Source organism: Thunnus albacares, chromosome 3 (assembly GCF_914725855.1).
Source record: "Thunnus albacares chromosome 3, fThuAlb1.1, whole genome shotgun sequence".
NCBI classification, from domain to species: Eukaryota; Metazoa; Chordata; class Actinopteri; order Scombriformes; family Scombridae; genus Thunnus; species Thunnus albacares.
Genome location: NC_058108.1, coordinates 27,679,873 through 27,686,567, shown reverse-complemented (window position 1 = coordinate 27,686,567; position 6,695 = coordinate 27,679,873).

The window sequence follows — 6,695 nt, the reverse complement described above, 5'->3', positions numbered from 1 at the left end:
TGAAACAAACAAACAGACGGCAGACTTTGAAAGGCGAACAGGATGGAGGCAGAGGATGAAGAGAGGGAGGGAGGTCTCTCACTCGCTTTACCCGTTTGGTCTTTTTTTTTTTTTTTTTTTTGGTCTGCTTTTGTTTTTTTGTTTCCCAGTGCCTTGGCTCTGTGCTCTGTGGTGAAATACACTGCCGTTTGCTGACATGCTGTTTCTTTATTTTCTCAGTGTGGGCGTCTGTGTGTGTGTTTTAGTGTGTATATGGCAAAGCAACGGGTCAAGACCTTCTGAGTCGAAAAGTGAAAAGTGGCAGAAAGTAGAGAGAGATGGCAGGGGAGTTTAAAAAATGTTTTTTGAGTTCATGAGGGAGAGAGGGAGGGTAGAAAATAAATCCAAGTATGTTCTTCATATGTCCTGGGGCAGTTTAATCAGTATTTATGAACACGAGGAGCTCTCTTACAAAGCCAGAAAGCTTAGAGTTGAGGCTCCTGATAAGTAATGTTATACTGATGTACAGCCTGGAGGCTTACCGTAGGCTCTCATTCCACATAATGTAATATGAAGCTCATCAGTTTGAGCTATCAGACCGCTGGGCATGAGAGTAAAGCTGAAGTTGGGCGATATCTCCGTTACCCAGCAGAGTCTGACCTTTGCTTTGGCTTTTAATCAGAGGAGCTCTGATACATAACAGACTGCAAGTCTCAAGAGAGAGGGAGGGGAGCCCAGAAACAACTAGAGCAGAGTTTTAGCTGTGTTTTTAGAAATCACTGGTTAACATAGATTTATTTACATAGGAAGTGAGTAGAATGCAAGTTTAAAGTCGTACAAACACGTGAGACCAGCATAGAGGGGGCTGCATCTCTGGAACTGAAAGAGAGACAGAAATGACCCTGTGAATGGGTAGGCACAGACTGGGGGGAGGGACAGACAAAGGGAGGAAGAGGGAATACAAGAAAAAGTAAGAGGATAGAGGGAGGGAGGGAGGGAGGGAGGGAGGAGAAGAGGGGGGGAGAGAGGGAGGGAGGGAGGGGGTGGGGGGTGGGGGAGGTCATGTTTCCTCTGTTGGGCCCACTTCCTGTCCTGATCCTAAAATGGAGTGACTGTAAGAACGACATCCCTCTGCCTGTTTCGATCCCCTCTCCTCCCCCCTCTCCTCCCTCTCCTCCCTCACACACACACACACACACACACACACACACACACACACACACATCAGAGAAACCCAAACCAACCTCCCGCGGTATCCTACAAAGGAGATGAGAGGAAAAAGCAGGGAGCAGAAAAATATATCCCCAGTGGTCTCTGAAACATAAGGAAGCCTTCGTTTATTGAGGCAGAGAGGCAAAGGACATTTTGTCCTCAAGTTGCACCGCAGCATGTGTGTGTTGTGTGCAGCCTGTAGTTGTCTGTGTGTATGTTGAATTATGTTAAAGTATATACTGTTGTCAGAATTAGAGCGACAAAGATTAGCCGATTAGTCGATCAACAGAAAATTAACTAGCAACTCAGTGTATAATCGAATAATCGTTACTGCAACATCAGCTGGTCGCAGCTTCTCAGATTAGAGGATTTGAGACTTTTCTTTATGACACTAAACTGAAGATGTTTTGATTTTGGACTGTTGATGGGAAAAAAGACATTTGAAGACGTCACCATGAGCTCCACAAAGTTATAACAGGCATTTTTCACTATTTTCTGACTTTTTAGAAGAAACAATTAATAGATTAATCAAGAAAATAATCAGCAGAGTAATTGATAAGGAAACTAATCGTTAGTTGCAGCCCTGGTCAGAATCAGTGCAGGATATTTGAATTCCTTGTGCTTTCCTGACAACGACACACATTTGACTTAAATAATACTTTTGTCACTGAAATGATTGATCATTTATAGATTATTATATTCAATTGTAGCATGTAAATGTGCATGTTACTGATTGAAAAACATTTTAAACATTTTTATACTTTAATTGTACAAATTTTCTTGTGCTTCTGAGTCATTAACTGGAGATATTGTTTCTGTGTGGAGCCTTTGGATATAAACTGTGCACCGTGTACACACAGTAACCAAATATATTTAATATCTCCTTTAACACAACCTGCTCATGTTTTTTTACCTTCACTGTGCCATTCTTTTCTCTCCAGGCCAGTAAATTTTGTTCATGAGTCATGTGCCTGAAAAGATAAGTTGCCACCACACCCTCCGTTTTATATATATAGATTTTTTTGTTTCCTTTGTGCTTCCTGCAGGTATGTAAACAAAAAGCAGTAAGTGTGTTTGGACATGCTGTCACATGCCATATCACCTCTGTGCTGGTCATTGTAGTTGAGCACATGGAAAGTTGGCAGTTGCTCCTCACGGTTAACTTTTACCCATCCCGAGGTTTTCAGATGTTATTCTACTGCTACAGACTGGTTGTACATGCTGCTGTGGTTTCTGAACAAAACAAAACAAGGATACTGTCAATCCACCTATTTTCACAACACAAGCTAAATATCAAAAAGTTAAGTTAATTTTATTATATTTATTTATTTATTGGTGTATGTAAGAGGGACGGAGCACATTAATAAACATTGCTGTGAATGTGCCAAAGTTAGTCAAGAGGCTGTTTTTACATCTGTAATCCCTGAACAGATGTTACAAAGGCCCCCTAAAAATAATACAAGATTTTAAATAACAAAGTTATTGAGATAATTTATAAGCATGCAGACCAATAGTAATAAAAAAAAAAAAATCATACCGAACATTAATCAGGTACTAATTACAACACACGACACAGAGACACATAATAGAAGACATGTCAAGCTAAACTTCCTTTCACTCAAAATGTCCACATCTGTGATCAGAGACATGACTTCTAATCTTTAAACTGTGGCTAACGACACTAGAAGAAGCAACCACCTAGTACTGCCCAGACAACAATGGTAACCACCTAGTAATACCACGGAGACCAATCAGAACACGCTAGCAATCGCCTAGCAACCACCCTGCATCCAAGTAACTGCCTATTAACACCCTACAACACCCCAAAGACCATATAAATCACCTAAAAACCACCCAAAACAACATATCAACCACCTTGTATGTCCTACCAACCACCCAGAACACCATGGCAACCACCTAGCAAATCCTTAGCAACACCCCCAGCAACTCACACTAATTCTAAATATCATAGCAATTTACAATTTTACAATTTACAATTTCATTTAGCAGATGCTTTTATCCAAAGCGACGTACATCTGAGAGCAACACATCAGCAACCACCTACCAAACATCGAGCAACACCCCACTGTAATATAAGGTCGAGTGAGTTGTTTGGTCAGCAAACTCCTATAAACTAAGAAAATGTAGCCATTTTCTAGTTGTAATCTAAGATTTAAAGGTTATGGATCAGTAATTATTAAAATAATATTATATCACTGAATTATTCAATATAATAGATGTTAGATATAAACAATAGTGAAATTGTAGTCTAGTATACACAGACCTGAGTGACACCACACACATTTATCTGAATAGCTCTGTGTGTGAATGAGTGTGTGTGTGTGTGTGTGTGTGTGTGTGTGTGTGTGTGTGTGTGTGTGTGTGTGTGTGTGTGTGTGTGTGGTTTGAGTTTGTATACGCCTGCATGTGTGTGAGTGAATTTGGTCTCATGACTCTGGTTAAGCTGATGTTTCCCTAAGGCCGTTTTGATTGGACCTACAGCTGAACTCTGATATTTAATAATGAGCCAAGTACTCCCTCTGTTTCTGTCTCTGCCCCTCAGACATACACACACATACACACACATACACACACACACACACACACACACAGGAGCTGACAATAAGATTGAATCATACAGTGAGTGAAATATAAACAACCACTGGGTCATTAGCTGATGATCTGGACATGACGCAGGCTGTCACATCATTAAAACACTTCTGTTTTAGTTCAAAGTGACAGTGGAATTAACTTGGTGATGCCTGGCATCTTATTTGGGGTCCCTTTTTGCGTAAAGCCTTGAGGACAGATTGTTTATTAATCAGGGAAGATGTATAGCAGATGCACATGGATAGATGATGATTAACACATCTGCATACATATAACCTTAAAACTTTTACTTTATATCTCTGAACAATTCATAAATCTTCAAAACATACTGTAGTTTGTAAGAATAAAAGAGACATTAACAAGTCAGATGTCTCCCCCCACTGGTATAAAAGGAGTAATGCAACATTTTACCTTACTGATGCTGCACTTAGGCTCTTTTGTTTTTTTAAAATCTTGGACCTAGAATGAATCTAAAGCAGCCTTTAGTCTTTTCCAGTCACTCATGGAGAGTTAGTACTTATCAGATACATTCATTCACATATTCAGCACATTCACAAGGTCTCAAGATATTATACTGAAAATACTGTTATAAAACTCATCAGAGGAAGTGCATTTTTCCTTCGGATGAATAACAGTTTAGTGGTATTGGCATGAGGAGAAAATATTACTCTTGACCAAATGTGGTCATTTTTAAATGTTTGCATTCTTACTTTTTTTTTGGCTGGACCGCAACAGGGGGGCCAGCCCTATAAACACACATATCTGTGACTAAATGACTGATTGATGAGCTTCATCACTGGACTTGGCCGGGTGTCGCCACTTCCTGTATCTGTAGGTTGAAATTAGTGTTTTTATCTAGCGTTTCATACAGCCATATACCAGGTTTTGACCTAGGTGGTATTCCAGAAAGAACCGTTTTGTTTGCTAACCCTGAGATGAGGGAAACTCTAGAGTTTTCAGTTCCAGAAAGAGAGGTAAATTAAAGGGAAACTTTGGATTTTTCAACCTGGACCCTATTTTCCCATCTTTTGTGTTTAAGTGACTAATGGGGAAAACAATTTTTGAAATTGGTCCAGTATTGAGCAAGAGCGCTTCAGCCGGCGGCCGTGAAACAGGCTGCAGTGTAATCCTTTGGGGCAATTGCGCCTAGCTTAGTTAGCTTAGTGTTTTCTAAAAGATTTTCAAATTCATAGCTGAATATTTAGCTGATTTCAACAATGAACTCTCACAAAAAAGTAAAAAAAGACCAATATATATTTTTATATATCAGTAGAAATATTTTATTGTTCCAGGCTTTCTATTTCCACTCTGGTTTTAAAACACAGCTTCTAACATACATGTATTTTAAGCCTAAACCTACTTTTAATATGTGGAAATGATTTCTAGTGTTTCTATATCTTCTTACTCTGTTGTGTGATTACAGGCTGTTGTTTACATTTCATATCGTTGAATATGAACCTTGAATATGTTCCTAAAGCAGAAGTTTTCTACAGGTACTTGGTATCACCGTTTCATCTCTCATCATATGAAGTACGTCATTCACGGTTCTGATGATGTCGCTCGTAATTAACAACCCTCCTCTTTCACATGAACGTGCTCGTAGCTGGAAAACCCAGAGTTGACTGAGCTGGTTGATAACCAGCTTCGTAGTTCTGGCTATCTGGATGGCTGTTAGGCTCACTGAAGCCAGCTAACGAAAAGATATCCTGAGTATGTTGAACTTGCTTCGTGGTACAGTCCTCTGGCCTCTCTAGAAAAAGAGATTTTAATTTCATTGAGACTTTTTCAATTGATTAAACAGAAGAACAAAAGAGCAAAACAAAAACAAAAGAGAATCCATCTATTGGATTGTCTGCTAACAAAGTGATTTATGTTGTTTTGTATTAACTCAAACACTAACTTTTGTTTTCCAAGTGTCAATATTTTTTCCTTAACTAGTTTTCCAGAATCTACATTTTTGCCAGATGTTGTGTGAGTCAATTACACAATATGACTCAACATGACGTGTTGTGTCTGACACATTCAGACATAAACTTTACTTCCTCTGATCTTCTGATACCATCTGTGAATGTGTGACCTGTCATCATGAGTAAGACAGTCTCTTTTATGATAGATCTAAACCTCCTGGTCCTCTCTAGGTTGCTAACGCAGCTGCATCTTTTAATTGAAAGGTTGTTATGTGATTTTAATGTCCCTCTCCAGCCTGACTGACAGAGAGCAGAGGGTTTCTCAGACACTATAACTACGTCCACAGGCCCTTACTCTTTATTATGTATGCGGACTGATGCAGGAGCACTCAGAAGGGCAGCTATTTGGTGAAATTTTCCGAGGACACTGCATTGCTGTCGCTTCTCTGAGGTTCACAATCAAACCACAATGCTCTCACTGATTTTATTTGGTGCAATAACAATTTCTTGGACTTGAAGGAACTGATTATTGATTTTAGATGTAAGAGAGATGTAACCAAAGAGTGCATAATACATAATGAAAGTGTGGAATTGGTTAAATCATACAAATATTTGGCTACTAATTAGATGATCACCTTAAATTTGATGTGAACACTGACGTTATAGTGAAGCAACAGAGATTTCACCTTTTCGGCAAACTAAATTCCTTTCCTGTCAGTCTCGTCATCCTCTGTCATTTTTTATCAATCTTTTATTGAGTCTTTTGAGCTTTTCTTTTATCTGCTGGTTTTACAGCCCAAAAGTAAAAGACAGAAACAGCCTGAACAGCATTGTTAAAATCTGTTCAAAGTTTCACCGGAGTGAAACAAAGAGCGCTGATTTATTTTTACAACCAATAAATCCTCCAGAAAGCCAAAAATATCTTGGCTTCTTCTGGTCATGTTCTTCCAAGTGAATTTTCTCTGTTGCCTGTTTTACCTGCTTGTA